The following is a 26,377-nucleotide window of genomic DNA, read 5'->3' on the forward strand; positions in this document are numbered from 1 at the left end:
TCCATTTCATCAGAGAGATAATCACCAACACTCCGGTTTAATCAGTGAGTTTATCATCAACAGCCCCAGTTCATGAGTGAGATTATAACCAACATTCTCAGTTCAGCAGTGAGTTTATCACAAACTACCAGATCATCAGTGAGTTTATCACTAACTCCCAGTTCACCAGTGAGTTGATCACCAAAACTCATCGGTGAGTTTTTCACCAACTCCCCGTTCATCAGTGAATTTATCACCAACTCCCAATTCATCAGTGACTTTATCACCAACTCTCCCACTTCAACAGTGATTTTATCATGATCACTCCCAGTTCATCATTCAGTTTAACTCCAACACTCCCATTTCATCAGAGAGTTTATCACAACTTACCAGATCATCAGTGAGTTTATCACTAACTCCCAGTTCACCAGTAAGTTTATCACCAACACTCTTAGTTCATCGGTGAGTTTATCACCAACTCCAAGTTCATCCGTGTGTTTATCACCAACTCCCAGTTCATAACTGACTTTATCACCAGCTCCCAGTTCATCAGTGAGTTTATCACCAACTCTCCCACTTCATCAATGATTTTATCATGATCCCTCCAACTTCATCAGTTAGTTTATCATGATTACTCCTATTTCTTCATTCAGTTGAACTACAACACTCCCATTTCATCTGAGAGATAATCACCAACACTCCGGTTTAATCAGTGAGTTTATCACCAACACTCCCCTTTCGTGAGTGAGATAATAAGCAACACTACCAGTTCATCAGTGAGTTTATCACCAACTATCCCACTTCATCAGTGAGATAATCAGCAACACTCCCAGTTCATCAGTGAGTTTATCAGGATCCCTCCAACTTTATCAGTGAGATTATCATGATAATTCCCAGTCCATCATTCAGTTTAACTCCAACACTCCCATTTCATCAGAAAGATATTCACCAACACTCCGGTTAATCAGTGAGTTCATCACCAACACTCCCAGTTCATCAGTGAGATAATCAGCAAAACTCCCAGTTCATGAGTGAGTTTATAACCAACACTTTCAGTTCATCAGTGAGTTTATCAAAACCTGCCAGATCATCAGTGAGTTTATCACTAACTCCCAGTTCACCAGTGAGTTTATCACCAACACTCTTAATTCATTGGTGAGTTTATCACCAATTCCCAGTTCATCAGTGAGGTTATCACCAACTCTCCCACTTCATCCGTGAGATATCATGATCACTCCCAGTTCATCATTTAGTTTATCTCCAGCAGTCCCATTTAATCAGTGAGTTAATCACCAACACTCCCTTTTAATCAGTGAGGTTAACACCAAGACACCCATATCATCATTGAGTTTATAACCAACTCTCTCAGTTCATCAGTGAGTTCACCACCAGCAGTCCCATTTTATCAGTGAGTTCAGCACCACCTCCGAGTTCATCAGTGAAATTATCCCCATTTCCCAGTTCTTCAGTGAGACTAAGGCAAGCTCCCTGTTCATTGGTGAGTTTATCACTAACACTCCCACTTCATCAATGAGTTTATAACAAACTCCCCATTCATCAGTGAGTTTATCACCAACACTCTTAGTTCATCAGTGAGTTTTTCATGAACACCCACAGTTCAACATTGGGTTTATCACCGTCTCGCAGTTCATCAGTCAGTTCATCACCAACTCCCAGTTCATAAATCCAACCCTCCCATTTCATCAGACAGATAATCTCCCGCACTCCCAATTAATCAGTGATTTTATCACCAACACTTCATGTTCATCAGGACTTTATCACCAACACTCCCAGTTCATCAATGACTTTATCACCAACTCCCAGTTCATCAGTGAGTTTATCACCAACTCTCCCAACTTCATCTGTGAGTTTATCATGATCCCTCCAACATCATCAGTGAGTTTATCCTGATTACTCCCAGTTCATCATTCAATTGAACTCCAACATCCATTTCATCAGAGAGATAATCACCAACACTCCAGTTAAATAAGTGAGTTTATCACCAACACCCCCAGTTCATGAGTGAGTTTATAACCAACATTCTCAGTTCATCAGTGAGTTTATCATCACCTCCCAGATCATCAGTGAGTTTATCACTAACTCCCAGTTCACCAGTGAGTTTATCACCAACACACCCATATCATCAGTGAGTTTATAACCAATTCTCTCAGTTCATCAGTGAGTTCACCACCAGCAGTCCCATTTCATCAGTGAGTTCAGCACCACCTCCGTGTTCATCCGTGAAATTATCCCCATTTCCCAGCTCGTCAGTGAGATTAATGCCAGCTCCCTGTTCATTGGTGAGTTTATCACCAGCACTCCCAGTTCATTAGTGAGTTTATCACTAACACTCCCACTTCATCAGCGAGTTTATAACAAACACCCCATTCATCAGTGAGTTTATCACCAAAACTCTTAGTTCATCAGTGTGTTTTTCACGAACACCCACAGTTCAACAGTGGGTTTATCACCGTCTCGCAGTTCATCAGTCAGTTCATCACCAACTCCAAGTTCATCAGTGTGTTTATTAGCAACTCCCAGTGCATAAGTGACTTTATCTCCAACTATCCCACTTCATCAGTGAGTTTATCATGATCACTCCCAGTTCATCATTCAGTTTAACTCCAACCCTCCCATTTCGTCAGATAATCTCCCGCGCTCCCATTTAATCAGTGATTTTATCACCAACACTCCATGTTCATCAGGAGTTTATCACCAGCACTCCCAGTTCATCAGTGAGTTTATCACCAACTCCCAGTTCATCAGTGATTTTATTACCAACTCCCAGTACATAAGTGACTTTATCACCAACTCCCAGTTCATCAGTTTATCACCAACTCTCCCACTTCATCAGTGAGTTTATCATGATCCCTCCAACTTCATCAGTGAGTTTATCATGATTACTCCCAGTTCATCATTCAGTTGAACTCCAACATCCATTTCATCAGAGAGATAATCACCAACACTCCGGTTTAATCAGTGAGTTTATCACCAACAGCCCCAGTTCATGAGTGCGTTTATAACCAACATTCTCAGTTCATCAGTGAGTTTATCACAACCTACCAGATCACCAGTGAGTTTATCACTAACTCCCAGTTCACCAGTGAGTTTATCACCAAAACTCTGATTTCATCGGTGAGTTTATCACCAACTCCCAGTTCATCAGTGAGTTTATCACCAACACTCCCAGTTCATCAGTGAGGTTATCACCAACTCTCCCACTTCATCAGTGAGTTATCATGATCACTCCCAGTTCATCATTCAGTTTAACTCCAGCAGTCCCATTTAATCAGTGAGTTAATCATCAACACTCCCTTACAATCAGTGAGGTTATCACCAACTCTCCCACTTCATCAGTGAGTTATCATGATCACTCCCAGTTCATCATTCAGTTTAACACCAACACTCCCATTTAATCAGTGAGTTTATCACCGACACTTCCAGATCATCATTGCGTTTATAATCAACTCTCTCATTTCATCAGTGAGTTCATCACCATCTCCGAGACAATCAGTGAAATTAACCCCATCTCCCAGTTCGTCAGTGAGATTAAGACCAGCTCCCGGTTCATTTGTGAGATTTTTCTCCAGCCCTCCCAGTTCATTAGTGAGTTTATCACTAACACTCCCACTTCATCAGTGAGTTTATAACAAACTCCCCATTCATCAGTGAGTGTATCACCAACACTCTTAGTTTATCATTGAGTTTTTCACGAACACCCACAGTTCAACAGTGGGTTTATCACCATCTCGCAGTTCATCAGTCAGTTCTTCACCAACTTCAAGTTCATCAGTGTGTTTATCACCAACTCCCAGTTCATCAGTGAGTTAATCACCAACTCGCCCACTTCATCAATGAGTTTATCTTGATCACTCCAACTGCATCAGTGAGTTTATCATGATCACTCACAGTTCATCGTTCAGTTTATCTCCAATTCTCCCATTTCATCAGAGTGTTTATCACCAACACTCCCATTTAATCAGTGATTTTATCACCAACACTCCCAGTTCATCAGTGAGTTAATCACCAACTCCCAGTTCATCAGTGAGCTTATCACCAACTCCCAGTTCTTAAGTGACTTTATCAGCAATCCCAGTTTATCAGTGAGTTTATCAGCAACACTGCCAATTCATCAGTGAGTTTATCACCAACACTGCCAGTTCATCAGTGAGTTTATCACCAACTCTCCCACTTCATCAGTGCATTTATCATGATCACTCCCAGTTCATCATTCAGTTTAACTCCAACACTCCCATTTCATCAATGAGTTTATCACCAACACTCCCTGATCATCAGTGAGTTTATCACGCAACAATCCCAGTTCATCTGTGAGTTTATAACCAACATTTTCAGTTCATCAGTGAGTTTATCACCAGCAGTCCCAGTTCATCAGTGTGTTTATCAACACCTCCGAGGTCATCAGTGGAATTATCCGCATCTCCCAGTTCGTCAGTGAGATTATCACCAACTCCCTATTCATTAGTTAGGTTATCACCAGCACTCCCAGTTCATTAGTGAGTTTATCACCAAACCTCCCAGTTCAAGAGTGAGGCTATAACAAACTCCCCATTCATCAGTGAGTTTATCATCAATACTCCCAATTCATGAGTGAGTTTATCACAATCTCCCCATTCATCAGTGAGTTTAACACCACCTCTGAGTTCATCAGTGAGATTATCCCCAACTCCCAGTTCATCAGTGAGTTGATCACCATCTCCCTTTTCATCAGTCTGTGTTTGTCACCAGCTCTCAGTTCATCAGTGAGTTTATCACCATCACTTCCAGTTCATCAGTGAGTTTATCACCAACTCTCTCACTTCATCAAGGAGTTTATCTTGATCACTTGCAGTTCATCATTCAGTTTAACTCCAAAACTCCCATTTAAACTGTGAGTTTATCACCAACTCTCCCTGTTCATCAGTGAGTTCATCAACAACACTCCCAGTTCATCAGTGAGTTTATAACCAACACTCTCAGTTCATCAGTGAGTTCATCACCATCAGTCCCACTTCATCAGTGAGTTTATAACCACATCTGAGTTCATCAGTTAAATTATCCCCATCTCCCATTTCGTCAGTGAGATAATCCCCAACTACCTGTTCATTAGTGAGTTTCTCACCAGCACTCCCATTTCATCATTGCATTTACCACGAACACTCACAGTTTATCAGTGAGTTTATCACAAACACCCCATTCATCAGTGAGTTTAACTCCACCTCTGAGTGCATCAGTGAGATTATCCACAACTCCTGGTCCATCAGTGAGTTGATCACAATCTCCCAGCTCATTAGTGAGTTTATCACCAATGTTCCCATTTCTTCAGTGCATTTATCACCAACTCTGTTAGTTCATCGGTGAGTTTTTCACGAACACTCACAGTTCAACAGTGGGTTTGTCACCAACTAGCAGTTAATCAGTGAGTTTATCACCAACTCCCAGTTCATCATTGAGTTTATCGCCAACTTGCCCACTTCATCAGTAAGTTTATCATGATCACCCCAACTTCATCCTTGAGTTTATCATGATCACTCCTAGTTCTTCATTCAGTTTATCTCCAATACTCCCATTTCATCAGAGTGTTTATCACCAACACTCCAATCTAATCACTGAGTTTGTCACCAACACTCACAGTTCATCAGTGAATTTATCACCAACTCCCAGTTCATCATTGAGTTTATCACCAACACTCCCTGTTCATCAGTGAGTTTATCACCAACTCCCAGTTCATCAGTGAGTTCATCACCAGCAGTCCCAGTTCATCAGTGAGTGTATCACCACATCCGAGTTCATCAGTTATTATCACAACACCCCCAGCCCATCAGTGAGTTTATCAAAACTCACAGTTCATTCAGTTTAACTCGAACACTCACATTTTGTCAGAGAGTTTTTCACCAACACTACCATTTAATCAGTGAGTTTATCACCAACTCTCCCAGATCTTCAGTGAGTTTATCACCAACATTCCCAGTTCATCAGTGAGTTTATAAACAACACTCGCAGTTCATCAGTGTGTTTATCACGAACTCTTCCACATCATCAGTGTGTTTATCACCACCTCCGAGTTCATCAGTGAAATTATCCCCATCTCCCATTTCGTTAGTGAGATTATCTTTAACTCCCTGTTCATTATTTAGATAATCACCAGCACTCCCAGTTCATCAGTGTGTTTATCACGAACACTCCCAATTCATCAGTGAGTTTTGATGATCACTCCCAGTTCATCATTCAGTTTAACTCCAACACTCTCATTTAATCAGTGAGTTTATTACCAACATTCCCAGTTCATCTGTGAGTTTATCGCCAAAACTCCCAGTTCATCAGTGTGTTTATAAACAACATGCTCAGTTCATCAGTGAATTTATCACCAACTACCAGCTCATCAGTGAGTTTATCACTAATTCCCAGTTCATCAGTGAGTTAATCTGCATCTCTCCCACTTCATCAATGCCTTTATCATGATCACTCCAACTTCATCATAGAGTTTATCATGATCACTCCCAGTTAATCATTCAGTTGAACTCCAAAGCTCGCATTTCATCAGAGATTTTAACATCAACACTCCCATTTAATCAATGAGTTTATCAACAACACTCCCAGTTCATCAGTGAGATTATCACTATATCCCAGTTCATAAGCGCCTTTATCACCAATCCCCCTTCATCAGTGAGATTATCCCCAACTCCCAGTTCATCAGTGAGTTGAGCACCATCTCCCTGTTCATCGGTGAGTTTATCACCATTACTCCCAGTTCATCAGTGCGTTTATCAGGAACACTCTTAGTTCATCAGTGAGTTTTTCACAAACACTCACAGTTCAACAGAGGGTTTTTAACTAACTCCCAGTTCATCAGCGAGTTTATCAACAACACTCCCAGTACATCAGTGAGTTTATCATCAACTATCCCACTTCATCAGTGAGTTTATCATGATCACCCCCAGTTCATTCAGTTTAATGTCAACAATCCCATTTGGTCAGAGAGATTTACACCAACACTCCCATTTAGTCAGTGAGTCTATCACCAACATTCCCAATTCATCAGTGAGTTTATAACAAATATTCCAAGTTCATCAGTGAGTTTATCATGATCACCCCCAGTTCATCCAGTTTAACTCTAACAATGCCATTTGTTCAGAGAGTTTTATACCAACACTCCCATTTCATCAGAGGGACTGTCACTGAATCCCTGTTCATTAGTGAGTTTATCACCAGCACTCCCACATCATCAGTGAGTTTATCACCCCCTCCGAGTTCATCAGTGAAATTATCCGCATCTCCCATTTCGTTAGTGAGATTATCTTTAACTCCCTGTTCATTATTTAGATAATCACCAGCACTCCCAATTCATCTGTGCGTTTATCACTAACAATCCCAGTTCATAAGAGAGTTTATCACAATTTCCCCATTCATCAGTGAGTTTAACACCACCTCCGAGTTCATCCGTGAGATTATCCCCAACTCCCAGTTCATCAGTGAGTTTATCACCAACTCTCCCACTTCATCAGGGAGTTTATCATGATCACTCCAAGTTCATCATTCAGTATAACTCCAACACTCCCATTTAATCTGTGGGTTTATCACCAACTCTCCCTGACCATCAGTGATTTCATCAACAACGCTCCCAGTGAGATTACCCCAACTCTCAGTTCATCAGTGAGTTGATCACCATCTCCCTGTTCATCAGTGAGTTTATCACCATTACTCCCAGTTCATCAGTTATTTATGATGAACACTCACAGTTCATCAATGAGTTTATCATGAACGCTCACAGTTCAACAGTGCGTTTATCAGCAGCACTCTTAGTTCATCAGTGAGGATTTCACGAACACTCCCAGTTCAACAATGTGTTTGTCACCAACTCACAGTTAATCAGTGAGTTTATCACCAACTCCCAGTTCATAATTGAGTTTATCATCAACTTCCAGTTTCTCAGTGAGTTTATCACCAACACTCCCAGTTCATCACTGAGTTTTCATGATCACTCCCAGTTCATCATTCAGTTTAACTCCAACACTCTCATTTAATCAGTGAGTTTATTACCAACACTCCCAGTTCATCTGTGAGTTTATCGCCAACACTCCCAGTTCATCAGTATGTTTATAAACAACACGCTCAGTTCATCAGTGAATTTATCACCAACTACCAGCTCATCAGTGAGTTTATTACTAATTCCCAGTTCATCAGTGAGTTAATCTGCATCTCTCCCACTTCATCAGTGCCTTTATCATGACCACTCCAACTTCATCACTGAGTTTATCATGATCACTCCCAGTTAATCATTCAGTTGAACTCCAACGCTCCCATTTCATCAGAGATTTTAACACCAACACTCCCGTTTAATCAATGAGTTTATCAACAACTCTCCCAGTTCATCAGTGAGATTATCACTATATCCCAGTTCATAAGCGCCTTTATCACCAATCCCCCTTCATCAATGAGATTATCCCCAACTCCCAGTTCATCAGTGAGTTGATCACCATCTCCCCGTTCATCGGTGAATTTATCACCATTACTCCCAGTTCATCAGTGCGCTAATCAGGAACACTCTTAGTTCATCAGTGAGTTTTTCACAAACACTCACAGTTCAACAGAGGGTTTTTAACCAACTCCCAGTTCATCAGCGAGTTTATCACCAACACTCCCAGTACATCAGTGAGCTTATCATCAACTCTCCCACTTCATCAGTGAGTTTATCATGATCACCCCCAGTTCATTCAGTTTAATGTCAACACTCCCATTTGGTCAGAGAGATTTACACCAACGCTCCCATTTAATCAGTGAATTTGTCACCAACGTTGCCAGTTCATCAGTGAGTTTATAACAAATATTCCAAGTTCATCAGTGAGTTTATCATGATCACCCCCAGTTCATCAAGTTTAACTCCAACACTGCCATTTGGTCAGAGAATATTACACCAACACTCCCATTTCGGCAGTGGGATTAACACAGACTCCCTGTTCATTAGTATGTTTTTCACCAGCACTCCCAGTTCATCAATGCGTTTACCACCAACACTCCCAGATCATGAGTGAGTTTATCACAAACTCCCCATTCATCAGTGAGTTTAACATCACCTCCAAGTTCTTCAGTGAAACTATCCCCAACTCCCAGATCATCAGTGAGTTTATCATGAACACTCACAGTTCAACAGTGAGTTTATCACCAACACTCTTAGTTCATCAGTGAGTTTTTCACAAACACTCACAGTTCAACAGAGGGTTTGTCACCAACTCCAAGTTCATCAGCGATTTTATCACCAACACTCCCAGTTCATCAGTGAGTTTATCACCAACTCTCCCACTTCATCAGTGAGTTTATCATGATCACCCCCAGTTCATTCAGTTTAACTGCAACACTCCCAATTGGTCAGAGAGTTTTACAACAACACTCCCATTGAATAAGTGAGTTTATCACCAACTCTCCCCATTCATCAGTGAGTTTATCACCAACATTCCCAGTTCATCAGTGAGTTTATAACAAGTACTCCTAGTTCATCATTGAGTTTATCACCTACTCTCCCACCTCATCAGTGAGTTTATCATGATAACCCCCAGTTCATTCAGTTTAACTCCAATTCTCCCAGTTGGTCAGAGAGTTTTACACCAACACTTCCATTTAATCAGTGAGTTTATCACCAACTCTCCCGGATCTTCAGTGAGTTTATCACCAACTTTCCCAGTTCATCACTGAGTTTATAATTAACACTCCCAGTTCATCAATGAGTTTATCACCGACACTCCCATTTAATCATTGAGTTTATCACCAACTTTCCCAGATCATCAGTGAGTTTATCAACATATCCCCAACTCCCATTTCATCAGTGAGTTTATCACCAACTCCCAGTTCATAGGTGACTTTATCACCTACTCCCACTTCATCAGTGTGTTTATTACCAAAACTCCCAGTTCATCAGTGAGTTCTTCACCACCAGTGCCAGTTCATCAATCAGTTTATCAACATCTCCGAGTTCTTCAGTGAAATTATCCCCATCTCCCTGTTCATCAGTGTTTATCACCAACTCCCTGTTTATTAGTGAGTTTATCACCAACGCTCCCAGTTCATGAGTCAGTTTATTCCAACCTCCCCATTCATGAGTGAGATTAACACCACCTCCGAGTTCATCAGTGAGATTATCCCCTACTCCCAGTTCATTATTGAGTTGATCACGATCTCCCTGTTCATGAGTGAGTTTATGAACAATACTAGCAGTTCATCAGTGAGTTTTTCACGAACACTCACAGTTGAACAATGGGTTTGTCACCGTCTCCCATTTCAATAGTTAGTTAATCACCAATTCCCAGTTTATCAGTGAGTTTATCAGCAACTCCCAGTTTAAAAGAGAGTTTATCACCAACACTCCCGTTAATCAGTGAGTTTATCACCAACTAACAGTTCATTCAGGTTAACTCCAACACTCCCATTTTGTCAGAGAGTTTTCAACAACACTCCCATTTGATCAGTGAGTTTATCACCAACTCTCCCAGATCTTCAGTGAGTTTATCACCAACGTTCCCTGTTCATCAGTGAGTTTATAACCAAAACTAGCAGTTCATCAGTGTGTTTATCACCAACTCTCCCACATCATCATTTCGTTTATCACCACCTCCGAGTTCATTAGTGAAATTACCCCATTTCCCATTTCGTTAGTGAGATTATCTTTAACTCCCTGTTCATTATTTAGATAATCACCAGCACTCCCAATTCATCTGTGCGTTTATCACTAACAATCCCAGTTCATAAGAGAGTTTATCACAATTTCCCCATTCATCAGTGAGTTTAACACCACCTCCGAGTTCATCCGTGAGATTATCCCCAACTCCCAGTTCATCAGTGAGTTTATCACCATCTCCCAGTTCATCAGTGAGTTTATCACCGACTCTCTCACTTCATCAGGGAGTTTATCATGATCACTCCAAGTTCATCATTCAGTTTAACTCCAACACTCCCATTTAATCTGTGGGTTTATCACCAACTCTCCCTGACCATCAGCGAGTTCATCAACAACACTCCCAGTGAGATTATCCCCAACTCTCAGGTCATCAGTGTGTTGATCACCATCTCCCTGTTTATCAGTGAGTTTATCACCATTACTCCCAGTTCATCGGTTATTTATGATGAACACTCACATTTTATCAGTGAGTTTATCATGAACGCTCACAGTTCAACAGTGCGTTTATCAGCAGCACTCTTAGTTCATCAGTGAGGATTTCACGAACACTCCCAGTTCAACAATGTGTTTGTCACCAATTCACATTTAATCAGTGAGTTTATCAATAACTCCCAGTTCATAATTGAGTCTATCATCACCTTCCAGTTTCTCAGTGAGTTTATCACGAACACTCCCTGTTCATCAGTGACTTTATCACGAACTCTCCCATTTCATCAGTGAGTTTTCATGATCACTCCCAGTTCATCATTCAGTTTAACTCCAACACACTCAGTTAATCAGTGAGTTTATTACCAACACTCCCAGTTCATCTGTGAGTTTATCGCCAACATTCCCAGTTCATAAGTGTGTTTATAAACAACACACTCAGTTCATCAGTGAATTTATCACCAACTACCAGCTCATAAGTGAGGTTATCACTAATTCCCAGTTCATCAGTGAGTTAAACTCCATCTCTCCCACTTCATCAGTGCCTTTATCATGATCACTCCAACTTCATCTCAGAGTTTATCATGATCACTCCCAGTTAATCATTCAGTTGAACTCCAACGCTCCCATTTCATCAGAGATTTTAACACCAACACTCCCGTTTAATCAATGAGTTTATCAACAACTCTCCCAGTTCATCAGTGAGATTATCACTATATCCCAGTTCATAAGCGCCTTTATCACCAATCCCCCTTCATCAATGAGATTATCCCCAACTCCCAGTTCATCAGTGAGTTGATCACCATCTCCCTCTTCATCAGTGAATTTATCACCATTGCTCCCAGTTTATCAGTGCGCTTATCAGGAACACTCTTAGTTCATCAGTGAGTTTTTCACAAACACTCACAGTTCAACAGAGGGTTTTTAACCAACTCCCAGTTCATCAGCGAGTTTATCACCAACACTCACAGTACATCAGTGGGTTTATCATCAACTCTCCCACTTCATCAGTGACTTTATCATGATCACCCCCAGTTCATTCAGTCTAATGTCAACACTCCCATTTGGTCAGAGAGTTTTACACCAACACTCCCATTTAATCAGTGACTCTATCACCAACATTCCCAGGTCATCAGTGAGTTTATAACAAATATTCCAAGTTCATTAGTGAGTTTATCATGATCACCCCCAGTTCATCAAGTTTAACTCCAACACTGCCATTTGGTCAGAGAGTATTACACCAACACTCCCATTTCATCAGTGGGATTATCACCGACTCCCTGTTCATTAGAGTGTTTATCACCAGCACTCCCAGTTCATCAGTGAGTTTACCACCAATACTCCCAGTTCATGAGTGAGTTTATCACAAACTCCCCATTCATCAGTGAGTTTAACATCACCTCCAAGTTCTTCAGTGAAACTATCCCCAACTCCCAGATCATCAGTGAGTTTATCATGAACACTCACAGTTCAACAGTGAGTTTATCACCAACACTCTTAGTTCATCAGTGAGTTTTTCCCAAACACTCACAGTTCAACAGAGGGTTTGTCACCAACTCCAAGTTCATCAGCGATTTTATCACCAACACTCCCAGTTCATCAGTGAGTTTATCACCAACTCTCCCACTTCATCAGTGAGTTTATCATGATCACCCCCAGTTCATTCAGTTTAACTGCAACACTCCCAATTGGTCAGAGAGTTTTACAACAACACTCCCATTTAATAAGTGAGTTTATCACCAACTCTCCCCATTCATCAGTGAGTTTATCACCAACATTCCCATTTCATCAGTGAGTTTATAACAAATACTCCCAGTTCATCAGTGCATTTATCACCAACACTCCCAGTTCGTCAGTGAGTTTATCACCAACTCTCCCACTTCATCAGTGAGTTTATCATGATAACCCCCAGTTCATTCAGTTTAACTCCAACTCTCCCATTTGGTCAGAGAGTTTTACACCAACACTCCCATTTAATCAGTGAGTTTATCACCAACTCTCCCAGATCTTCAGTGAGTTTCTCACCAACATTCCCAGTTCATCACTGAGTTTATAATAAACACTCCTAGTTCATCAGTGAGTTTATCACCAACACTCCCATTTAATCATTGAGTTTATCACCAACTCTCCCTGATCATCAGTGAGTTTATCAACATATCCCCAACTCCCATTTCATCAGTGAGTTTATCACCAACTCCCAGTTCATAGGTGACTTTATCACCTACTCCCACTTCATCAGTGTGTTTATTAACAACACCCCCAGTTCATCAGTGAGTTCATTACCACCAGTGCCAGTTCATCCATCAGTTTATCAACACCTCCGAGTTCTTCAGTGAAATTATCCCCATCTCCCTGTTCGTCAGTGAGTTTATCACCAACTCCCTGTTGATTTGTGAGTTTATCACCAGCACTCCCACTTCATCAGTCAGTTTATCACCAACACTCCCAGTTCATCAGTGAGTTTATCACCAACGCTCCCAGTTCATGAGTCAGTTTATTACAACCTCCCCATTCATGAGTGAGTTTAACACCACCTCCGAGTTCATCAGTGAGAATATCCCCAACACTCAGTTCATTACTGAGTTGATCACGATCTCCCTGTTCATGAGTGAGTTTATGAACAATACTAGCAGTTCATCAGTGAGTTTTTCACGAACACTCTCAGTTGAACACTGGGTTTGTCAACATCTCCCATTTCAATAGTTAGTTAATCACCAATTCCCAGTTTAACAGTGAGTTTATCAGCAATTCCCAGTTTAAAAGAGAGTTTATCACCAACACTCCCGTTAATCAGTGAGTTTATCACCAACTCACAGTTCATTCAGGTTAACTCCAACACTCCCATTTTGTCAGAGAGTTTTCACCAACACTCCCATTTAATCAGTGAGTTTATCTCCAACTCTCCCAGATCATCAGTGAGTTTATCACCAACATTCCCAGTTCTTCAGTGAGTTTATAACCAACACTCGCAGTTCATCAGTGAATTTATCACCAACTCTCCCACATCATCAGTGTGTTTATCACCACCTCCGAGTTCATCAGTGAAATTATCCCCATCTCCCATTTCGTTAGTGAGATGATCTTTAACTCCTTGTTCATTATTTAGATAATCACCAGCACTCCCAATTCATAAGAGAGTTTACCACAAATTCCCCATTCATCAGTGAATTTAACGCCACCTCCGAGTTCATCCGTGAGATTATCCCCAACTCCCAGTTCATCAGTGAGTTTATCACCAACTCCCAGTTCATCAGTGAGTTTATCACCAACTCTCCCACTTCATCAGGGAGTTTATCATGATCACTCCAAGTTCATCATTCAGTTTAACTCCAACACTCCCATTTAATCTGTGGGTTTATCACCAACTCTCCCTGACCATCAGAGAGTTTATCACCATTACTCCCAGTTCATCAGTTATTTATGATGAACTCTCACAGTTCATCAGTGAGTTTTTCATGAACGTTCACAGTTCAACAGTGCGTTTATCAGCAGCACTCTTAGTTCATCAGTGAGGATTTCACGAACACTCCCAGTTCAACAATGTGTTTGTCACCAACTCCCAGTTAATCAGTGAGTTTATCACCAACTCCCTGTTCATCAGTGTGTTTGAGTTTTTCACCAACTCCCAGTTCATAATTGAGTTTATCATCAACTTCCAGTTTCTCAGAGAGTTTATCGTCAACACTCCCAGCTCATCAGTGACTTTATCACGAACTCTCCCACTTCATCAGTGAGTTTTCAAGATCACTCCCAGTTCATCATTCAGTTTAACTCCAACACTCTCATTTAATCAGTGAGTTTATTACCAACACTCCCAGTTCATCTGTGAGTTTATCGCCAACACTCCCAGTTCATCAGTATGTTTATAAACAACACGCTCAGTTCATCAGTGAATTTATCACCAACTACCAGCTCATCAGTGAGTTTATCACTAATTCCCAGTTCATCAGTGAGTTAATCTGCATCTCTCCCACTTCATCAGTGCCTTTATCATGATCACTACAACTTCATCACAGAGTTTATCATGATCACTCCCAGTTAATCATTCAGTTGAACTCCAACGCTCCCATTTCATCAGAGATTTTAACACCAACACTCCCGTTTAATCAATGAGTTTATCAACAACACTCCCAGTTGATCAGTGAGATTATCACGATATCCCAGTTCATAAGCGCCTTTATCACCAATCCCCCTTCATCAGTGAGATTATCCCTAACTCCCAGTTCATCAATGAGTTGATCACCATCTCCCTGTTCATCGGTGAGTTTATCACCATTGCTCCCAGTTCATCAGTGCGCTTATCAGGAACACTCTTAGTTCATCAGTGAGTTTATCATCAACTCTCCCACTTCATCAGTGAGTTTATCATGATCATCCCCTGTTCATTCAGTCTAATGTCAACACTCCCATTTGGTCAGAGAGTTTTACACCAACACTCCCATTTAATCAGTGAGTCTATCACCAACATTCCCAGATCATCAATGAGTTTATAACAAATATTCCAAGTTCATCAGTGAGTTTATCATGATCACCCCCAGTTCATCCAGTTTAACTCCAACACTGCCATTTGGTCAGAGAGTTTTAAAGCAACACTCCCATTTCATCAGTGGGATTATCCCCGACTCCCTATTCATTAGAGTGTTTATCACCAGCACTCCCAGTTCATCAGTGCGTTTACCACCAATACTCCCAGTTCATCAGTGTGATTATCTCCAACTCCCCATTCATCAGTGAGTTTAACATCACTTCCGAGTTCATCTGTGAGATTTTCCCCAACTCCTAGTTCATCAGGGAGTTGATCACCATCTCCCTGTTCATCAGTGAGTTTATCACCAATTTTCCCAGTTCATCAGTGCATTCATCACGAACACTCACAGTTCATCAGTGAGTTTTTCATGAACGCTCACAGTTCAACAGTGAGTTTATCACCAACACTCTTAGTTCATCAGTGAGTTTTTCACGAACACTCACAGTTCAACAGTGGGTTTGTCACCAACTCCCAGCTCATCTAGTGAGTTTATCACCAACTCCCAGTTCATAATTGAGTTTATTACCATCTCCCTGTTTATCAGTGTGTTTTTCACCAACTCTCCCACTTCATCAGTGAGTTATCATGATCACTCCTAGTTCATCATTCAGTTTAACTCCAACATTCCCATTTCATCAGAGAGTTTATCACTAACATTCATGTTTAATCAATGACTTTAGCAACAACACTCCCAGTTCATCAGTGCGTTTAGGAACAACACTCCCTGTTCATCAGTGATTTTATCTCCAAATCCCATTCATATATTCCTTTATCACCAATCCAACTTGATCAGTGAGTTTATCACCAGCACTCCCAGTTCATGAGTGAGTTTATCACAAACTCCCCATTCATCAGTGACTTTAACAACACCTCCGAGTTCATCAGTGAGATTATCCCCAAATCCCTGTTCATCAGTGAGTTTATCACCAATACTCCCAGTTCATCAGTGCTTTTATCATGAACACTCACAGTTCATCAGTGAGTTTATCGTGAACACTCACAGTCCAACAGTGGGTTTCTCACCAACTCCCAGTTCATCAGTGACTTTATCAGCAACTCCCTGTTCATCACTGAGTTTATCACCAACTCCCAGTTCATCAGCGAGTTTATCACCAACTCCCAATTCATAACTGAGTTTATCACCAATTCCCAGTTCATCAGTGAGTTTATCACCAGCATTACCAGGTAATCAGTGATTTTATAACCAACAATCTTAGTTCATCAATGAGTTTATCACAAACTACCAGATCATCATTGAGTTTATCACTAACTCCAAGTTCGTCATTGACTTTATCACCAACACTCTTAGTACATCAGTGAGTTTTTCACGAACACCCACAGTTCAAGAGTGGATTTATAACCAACTCCCAGTTCATCAGTGAGTTTATCACAAACTCCCAGTTCATCAGTGAGTTAAACACCAACTCTCTCAGATCATCAGTGAGTTTAACAACATATCCCCAACTTCCAGTTTATCAGTGAGTTTATCACCAACTCCCAGTTCATAGGTGACTTTATCACCTACTCCCACTTCATCAGTGTGTTTATTACCAACATTCCCAGTTCATCAGTGAGTTCATCACCACCAGTCCCAGTTCATCAATCAGTTTATCAACACCTCCGAGTTTTTCAGTGAAATTATCCCCATCTCCCTGTTCGTCAGTGAGTTTATCACCAACTCCCTGTTGATTAGTGAGTTTATCACCAGCACTCCCACTTCATCAGTGAGTTTGTCACCAGCTCCCAGTTCATCAGTGAGTTTATCATCAACTCCCAGTTCATCAGTGTGTTTACCATCAACACCCAGTTCATAAGTGAGTATATCACCAACTCCCATTTCATCAGTGAGTTTATCACCAACTCCCAGTTCATAAGTGACTTTATCACCTACTCCAAATTCATCAGTGAGTTTATCTCCTAAACTCCCAGTTCATCAGTGAGTTTATCACCTACATCTCAGTTCATCCGTGAGTTTATGTCCAACTCCCCCACGTCATCAGTGAGTTTATCATGATCACTCCCAGTTCATCATTCAGCTTAACTCCAACACTCCCATTGCATCAGAGAGATTATCACCAATACTCCCATTTAATCATAGAGTTGATCACCAAAAATCCCAGTTCATCAGTGCGTTTATCACCAACTACCAGCTCGTCAGTGAGTTTATCACTAACTCCCAGTTCATCAGTGAGTTTATCGCCAACACCCACAGTTCATCAGTGAGTTTATCATGCTCACTCCAACTTCATCAGTGAGTTTATCATGATCACTCCCAGTTCATCATTCAGTTTAACTACAACACTCCCATTTCATCAGAGAATTTATCACCAACATTCCCGTTCAATCAGTATGTTTATCAACATTCCCCCCCCCCACCTTTCATCAGTGAGTTAATCACCAACACTCCCAGGTCATCAGTGCGTTTATCACTAACAATCCCATTTCATCAATGAATTTATCACCAACTCTCAGTTCATCAGTCACTTTATCACCAACAATCCCAGTTCTTAAATGAATTTATCACAAGCTCGCAGTTTAACAGTGAGTTTATCACCAACTCCCTGTTCATTAATGAGTTTTTTCACAAGCACTCCAACTTCATCAGTGAGTTTAGCACCAACACTCCCAGTTCATTAGCAAGTTTATCACCAACACTCCCAGTTCATGAGTGAGCTTATAACAAATTCCCCATTCATCAGTGAGTTTTTCACCAACACTCCCAATTCATGAGTGAGTTTATCACAATCTCCCCATTCATCAGTGAGTTTAACACCACCACCCAGTTCATCAGTGAGTTGATCATCATCTCCCTGTTCATCAATGAGTTTATCACCAACTCCCAGTTCATCAGTGAGTTGATCATCATCTCCCTGTTCATCAATGAGTTTATCACCAACTCCCAGTTCATAAGTGACTTTATTACCTACTCCCAGTTCATCAGTGATTTTATCACCAACGCTCCCAGTTCATGAGTCAGTTTATTACAACCTCCCCATTCATCAGTGAGTTTAACACCACCTCAGAGTTCATCAGTGAGATTATCCCGAACATCCCGGTTACCATCTCCCTGTTCATAAGTGAGATTATCACCAATACTCCCAGATCATCAGTGCATTTATCATGAACACTCACAGTTCATCAGTGAGTTTTTCACGAATACTCACAGTTCAATATTGGGTTTGTCACCAACTCCCAGTTCATCAGTGAGTTTATCACCAACACTCCCAGTTCATCAGTGAGTTTATTAACTACTCTCCCTCTTCATCAGTTAGTTATCATGATTACTCCCAGTTCATCTCTAAGTTTAACTCTTTATCTTTAACTCTTCATCTCTAGTTTAACTCTAATACTCGCATTTAATCTTTGAGTTTATCACCAACACTCCCAATTCATCAGTGAGTTTATCACCAACGCTCCCAGTTCATCAGTGTGTTTATAACCAGCACTCTCAGTTCATCAGTGACTTTATCACCAACTACCAGCTCATCAGTGAGTTTATCACAAACTCCCAGATCATTGGTGAGTTTATCACCAAATCCCAGTTCATCAGTCACTTTATCACCAGCAATCCCAGTTCATAAGTGAATTTATCACCAACTCCCACTTCATCAGTGAGGTTATAACCAACTCCCTGTTCATCATTGAGTTTATCCCCAACTCTCCCTGTTCATGAGTTATTTTATTACCAACACTTGCAGTTCATCTGTAAGTTTATCATGATCCCTCCCTGTCCATCTGTGATTTTATCACCAACTCCCACTTCATTAGTGAGTTTATCACCAACTCCCAATTCATCAGTGATTTTATCAACTCTCCCAGTTCATCAGTGAGTTTATTACCAATAATCCCAGTTCATCAGAGGTTTTATCACTAACAATCCCATTTCATCTGTGAATTTATCACCATCTCCCATTTAATCAATCACTTTATCACCAGCAATCCCCGTTCATAAGTGAGTTTATCAACTCACAGTTCATCCGTGAGTTTATCGCCAACTCCCAGTTGATCAGTGGGTTTATCACGAACTCTCAGTTTATCATTGAGTTTGTCACCAACTCCCCCAGTTCATCAGTGAGTTTATCACCATCTCCCAGTTCATCAGTGATTTTATCATCAACATTCCCAGGTCATCATTGAGTTTATCACCAATCATCCCAGTTCATCTGTGAGTTTATCATGATCACTCCCAGTCCATTAGTGAGTTTATCACCAACTCCAACTTCGTTAGTGTGTTTATCCACAACTTCCAGTTCATTGGTGAGTTTATCACCAGTTGCCGGTTCATCATTGAGTTTATCACCAACAATCCCAGTTCATCCGTGTGTTTATAGCGAATTCCCAGTTCATCAGTGAGTTTATTACTAACTCTCAGTTCATCAGTGAGTTTATCAACCTCTCCTCCAGTTTATCAGTGAGTTTTTCACCAACTCCCATTTCATCCGTGATTTTAACACCAACTGCCACTTGTCAGTGAGTTTATAACCAACTCCATGTTCATCAGTGAGTTGATCAGCAACTCTCCAATTTCATCAGTGAGTTAATCACCGACTCACTGTTCATCAGTGAAGTTAGCTCGATCTCCCAGTTCAGCAGCGAATTTATCACCAACTCTGCCTCTACATCACTAAGTTTGTCACCAACTTCCAATTCATCAGTCAGTTTAACACCATCACTCCCAGTCCATCAGTTTGTTTATCAGCAAAACTCCCAGTTCACCAGTGAGTTTATCACTAACACTCCCATTTCATCTGTGGGTTTATCACCAACTCCCTCAGTTCATCAGTGAGTTTATCACCAACTCACTGTTCATCAGTGAGTTTAGCTCAATCTCCCCGTTCATCAGCGAATTTATCACCAACTCTGCCTCTACATCAATCAGTTTGACACCAACTTCGAGTTCATCAGTGAGTTTATCACCAACTCCCAGTACATTAATGAGTTTATCAACAACAATCCCAGTTCATCTGTGAATTTATCACTAACTTACAGTTCATCAGTGAGCGTTTCACCAACTCACAGTTCATCAGTGTGTTTATAGCTAACTCCCAGTTCATCATTGAGTTTATTACTAACTTTCAGTTCATCACTGAGATTATTACCAAATCCCAGTTCATCAGTGAGTTTATCATGAACTCTCAGTTCATCAGTGAGTTTGTCACCAATTTCCAGTTTATCAGTGTGTTTATCACCAACACTCCCAGTTCATCAATGAATTTAATGCCAACTCCCAGCTCATCAGACTCTTTATCGCCAACTCCCTGTTCATCACTGACTTTACCCCCAACTCCCTGTTCATCATTGAGTTTATCACCAACTCTCCCAGTTCATCAGTGAGCTTACCACATACTACTAGTTCATCAGTCAGTTTATTACCAACACACCCTGTTCATCAGTGAGTTTATCACTAACCCACTGTTCATCAGTGTGTTTATCACTAACTGCCAGTTCATCAGCGACCTTTTCACCAACTCACTGTTCATCAGTGAGTTTATCAACAATTCCCAGTTCATCAATGAGTTTATCACCAACTCCCAGTTCATCTGTGAGTTTATCACCAACTTGCAGTTCATCAGTGAGTTTATCCCTAACTCTCCGTTTCTCAGTGAATTTATTACCAACACTCTTAGTTCACCAGTGAGTTTATCACCAACTCTCAGTTCATCAGTGAGTTTATTACCAACACTGTCAGTTGGTCAGTGAGTTTATCACCAACTCCCAGTTCATCAGTGAGTTTATCGCCAACTCCCAGTTCATCAGTGAGTTTATCACCAACTCCCAGTTCATCAGTGAGTTTATTACTAACTCTCAGTTCATCAGTGAGTTTATCACCATCTCCCCCAGTTTATCAGTGAGTTTATCAACAACTACTGTTCATCACTGAGATTATCACCAACTCCCAGTTCACCAGTCAGTTTTTGATGAACTCCCAGTTCATCAGTGAGTTTATCACAAACTCACTGTTCATCTGTGAGTTTAATGCCAACTCCCAGTTTATCAGTGAGTTTATCGCAAATGCCCAGTTCATCAGTGAGTTTATCGCCAACTCTCCCATTTCATCAGTGAGTTTGTCAGATACTCCCAGTTCATCAGTGAGTTTATCACCAACTCCCTGTTCATCAGCGAATTTATCACCCATTCCCAGTTCATCAGTGCGTTTCTCAGTAACAATCCCATTTGATAAGTGAATTTAACACCAACTCGCAGCTTATCAGTCAGTTTTTCGCCAACTCCATGTTCATCTGTGAGTTTACTCCCAAGTCCCAGTTCATCAATGAGTTTATCACCAACTCTCCCAATTTATCAGTGAGCTTCCAACCAGCTCCCAGTTCATCAGTCAGTTTATCACCAACACTCGCAGTTCATCAGTGAGCTTATCACTAACTCCCAGTTCATCAGTGGGTTTATCACCAACTCTCCCACTTTATCACTGAGCTTATCACTGACTCCCAATTCATCATGTGTTTGTCACTGACTCCCAGTTCATCTGTCAGTTCATCACCAACACTTCCAGTTCATCAGTCAGTTTATTGCCATCGCTCCCAGTTCATCAGTCAGTTTATCACCAACCCTCCCAGTTGATTAGTCAGTTTATTACCAACTCCCAATTCATTCGAGTATTTTCATTACCTTCAAAGTTGTTTTTAAATACCATAACATAAATGTCAGGAGGGTAATATTTAGGTGACAGTGATCATAGTCTCGTAAGGTTTAGGCTGTCGATGGAAAAGTATAAGGAGTGATCAAGAGTAAAAACAATTAATTGGAGGTGAGCCAACTTCAATTGACCAGATAAATCAGAATCAATTGCTGGCTGGAAAAACAGTAAGTGAGCAATTGTTTGTGCTTAAAAAAGAGTTAAATTGGGTACAGCTTATGCATATTTCCAAAAGGGGACAAAAGTAAGTAAACAAATTCAGAGATGACAAGAGATGAAGGTTAAGATTAAACAGAGAAAGTGTGCTTCCAACAGATGTCCGGATAATGCTATTGAGAACCAGGCGGAATATAGAAAGTTCAGTGCGGAATCGATTAAACAAACAGAGAAGCAAAGAAAGACCATGAGAAGAGAATGGCACTGAGCATAAAAGGGAATCCAAAAATCTTCTATAGACATATAAATAATAAAATGGTGGTTGAAGAAGGAGTGGGGCAAATTACCAACCAGAAAAGGGCTCTGTTGGATCGGCTAACTCCACTTAAATTCGATAAGACACCAGGGCCGGATGAGGTGCATCCAAGGACACTGAGGGCAATGGGATTGGAAATTGTGGAGGGACTGGCCATAATTTTTCAATCCTCCTTAGATACAGGGATGATGCCAGAGGATTGGAGAATTGCAAATGTTAGAGCCTTGTTCATAAAAGGATGTAAAGATAAACCCATTTGTTACAGTCCTGTTAGGGATTGTTAATGTTTAAAGAAAAGATCCTAAACCCAGGAACAACTAACAGATCTTTGCCACAAGATTTCACTTTTTTTACCAAAAACAAACTGCACTGTATATGAAGAGAAATTAAATGAAACGAGCAGCACTAACTTAACACTAAAGCTTAGAAAGACATCTGCTATAAACTCAGTTCTATTTTTTACTTCCTCCCAAGAATTCCCTTATCTTACAAAATCTTGAAGATTCATTCACTTTTCCTGCAAACAGCCCTCAAGAATTTACTTTAACTCTCCTTCGTATCCTAACTCAGATACTGCAGTAGTTCGTGTCCAAGACCCAGACTACATTTATGCTTGGCCTGATAAGTGGCAGGTTACGATCATGCCACACATGTCCCAAGCCACGACCATCCCCAATAAGAGAGAATCTAACCATCGCCCTCTTGACATTCAATGGCATTATCATCACTGAATCACTACCATCATTCCCCACTATTAAACCCTAGAGTTTACCATTGACCAGAAACTGAACCGGACTAGCCATATAAATACTATGGCTACAAGAGCAGGTCAGAGGCTGGGAATCCTACGGCTAGTAACTCACCTCCTGACTCCCCAAAGCCTGTCCAACTTCTACAAGGCACAAGTCAGGAGTGTGATGGAATACTCTCCACTAGCCTGGATGAGTGCAGCTCCCACAACACACAAGAAGCTTGACACCATCCAAGACAAAGTAGCCTGCTTGACTGACACCCCTTCCACAAACATTCACTCCCTCCACTACCGACGCAGCAGTGTGTACTATCTACAAGATGCACTGCAGGGAACTCACCAATCCTCCTTCGACAGCACCTTCCAAATGTGCAACCTCTACCACCAAGAATGACAAGGGCAGACACATAAGAACACCAGCACCTGCAAGTTCCCCTCCAGCCACACACCATCCTGACTTGGAAATATATTGCCGTTCCTTCTCTGTTACAGGGTAAAAATCCTGGAACTCCCTCCCTAACAGCACTGTGAGTGGACCTACACCACAGGGACTGCAGCAGTTCAAAAAGATAACTTACTACCACCTTCACAAGGGCAATTAAGGATGGGCAATAAATGCTGGCCTAGCCAGTAACACTGACATCACGTGAAAGAATTTAAAAAAGCTATTCCCGAAGGTACTAATTTTTGTGCCTCCTTCATTAGTTTTGGGTTAGCAATCCTCCAATATCTCAGGACTGTGGACTCACAGCTCCTTGTCCTGGTTTTTAAGATAAATAGTCAGTTTTTTCCCTAGTCTGCTTCCACAGCTTCTGTACTGCTCTTTCAAAGCTAACTATTCAAATTGATTACTTTCTGCCACAAGGCTCTGTGAGGACACTAGAGATTTCTTCCACAAGCTGCAAACTAAAACAAATCTTCCAGATGCTTTCCCCCCACAAAACCCAAAGTGAACTGCCTGCTTCTATCACAGGCAGGCAGTTAAATAAAAGAACATTCTAACCCTGAATCATTCTCTCTGTGACAATGTGGAATGATTTGGGTAGATTCAAATAGATATGCAAACAAATGATTTTACTTTCAACACAATTCTTTGATTCTGCATCCCATAGAAATTTAGATTTCTAATGAATGTAATTGCCCTCTCTGCAGACTCCTGGGTTCCATTACAATCCCAGATATAGATCATATATTGTTCAAGTTTCTTCCCATATCAACTCTACCCTTGCAAGACAAACTCAGGTGGCCAATTAAGTGTAATTACCTCCAAACTTTGATTTGCGTTTACTTCAGGGTTGCTCATCAGTTTTTCAATCAGATAGCCCCATTTATCTACAGTTAAACTTTAATTCCAAACTAAAAGTTATATTCTAAAACATGAATTATGAACCAAGTTTTTGCAACACATCTCCCTATATTAATCCTCCCAAATACATCCTTTTAAACTTGTCTCAGTCGAACTTCACCTGCCAGGCTTCTGGCTATTTCACTGTTCTGCCTTCCAGCCTGATGTCTATAACTATAAATCTACCACATTGACAAGTTCTGCATCATCTGTAAACTTTATAATGTTACTCCCTTCACTCCAAAGAAAGTCATCTGTAAGAATTGCAAGACTAATGGGCTTGATTGGAAAAGATTGGGGAATGAGCAGGCGATAAATTGAATAACATTACCAAAGAGCTGGCACAGGTACAATGGCTGAATGACCTCTGTCTATTCGATAACAGTCTATGTTTTTATGATTCTACCCTACCTCAGTTGATGAAAGAGTTTATTGCAAGTACACTGTGTTTCTTCATTTCTGGCTTTTTGAATTTTGCAGACACTGGTGCAGTTTCCTGGCTCCCACTGCTGATTGGCTTTTTTGTGTTGTATTTTATGCAGATTTTTGGGATGATTTTCAGTATGGTTCTGTGCTGTGCGATTCGCAATTCACGGGATGTGATGTGACATTGGGACGACCACACCAACTTTCTCACTGCTCTGTGCACCTTTCAAATTGGGAATCAATCCATTATCTGTTTGCTTGTTGTTAATTTGACGTAGATGCCAGTTATTTTTCTGTATGTTAAAGAACCTGGACAGAGTGCCATTCTTGTAAATGCTTCAATTATTTTACATAAACTTGTGAACTTCATTGCAACTATTTTAAAAAAACACTAAAAATTTAGTTTAAGACAAAATACTGCGGATGCGGGAAATCGGAAACAAAAAAATGTGCAGGAAAAACTCAGCAGGTTTGACAGTATCTCTGGAGAGAAAGCCAAAGTTAACATTTCCAGTCCTTATGACTCTTCTTCAAAACTAAAGGGAAGTAGAAATTTTGTGAAATATATACTGTTTAAGGGGGTGGGACAGGTGGAGCTGGATAGAGAGCCAGTGACAGGTGGAGGCAAAGGAGAGATTGCAAATAATGTCATAAACAAAAGGTCGACGGGTTGTTGATGGTGGTGATACTGGTTAAAGGAGGTGCTAATGGTGACATTAAGGGTAGAAAGCAGGATGAGCAAGTGACAGAAAGCCCTAATGTGGGTGGGGAGGAGGGAGGGGACAGTGTGGGAGAAAAGATTAAAATAGGCTAAAAGGTAGGGATAAAACAATGAATATAACTATAAATTAAAAAAATAAATATTTGAAAAAAGGGGATCGGAAAGGGATGGGGATGGAGGAGACAGTTCATGGTCTGAAGTTGTTGAGTTCTATATTCAGTCCGGAAGGCTGTAAAGTGCCTAGTCAGAAGATGAGGTGCTGTTCTTCCAGTTTGCCTTAAGCTTCACTGGAACATTGCAGCAGGGCAAGGACAGACATGTGGGTATGAGAGCAGGGTGGTGTGTTGAAATGGCAAGTGACAGGGAGGTCTGGGTCATGCTTGTGGAAAGACCGAAGGTGTTCCGCAA

General features: G+C 40.9%; 1 long non-coding RNA gene across 1 annotated transcript in view; it reads left to right on the forward strand.

The window, feature by feature from the left end:
* Nucleotides 1-25,617, forward strand: part of LOC121282115 — a 125,830-nt gene extending 100,213 nt beyond the window's left edge. The window contains exon 3 of the long non-coding RNA XR_005943995.1: nucleotides 25,365-25,617. This is a non-coding gene — a long non-coding RNA (uncharacterized LOC121282115). The remainder of the gene's footprint in view (nucleotides 1-25,364) is intronic.
* The last annotated feature ends 760 nt before the right edge of the window (nucleotides 25,618-26,377 follow it).

The sequence above is a fragment of the Carcharodon carcharias genome, chromosome 9 (genome assembly GCF_017639515.1).
Source record: "Carcharodon carcharias isolate sCarCar2 chromosome 9, sCarCar2.pri, whole genome shotgun sequence".
NCBI classification, from domain to species: Eukaryota; Metazoa; Chordata; class Chondrichthyes; order Lamniformes; family Lamnidae; genus Carcharodon; species Carcharodon carcharias.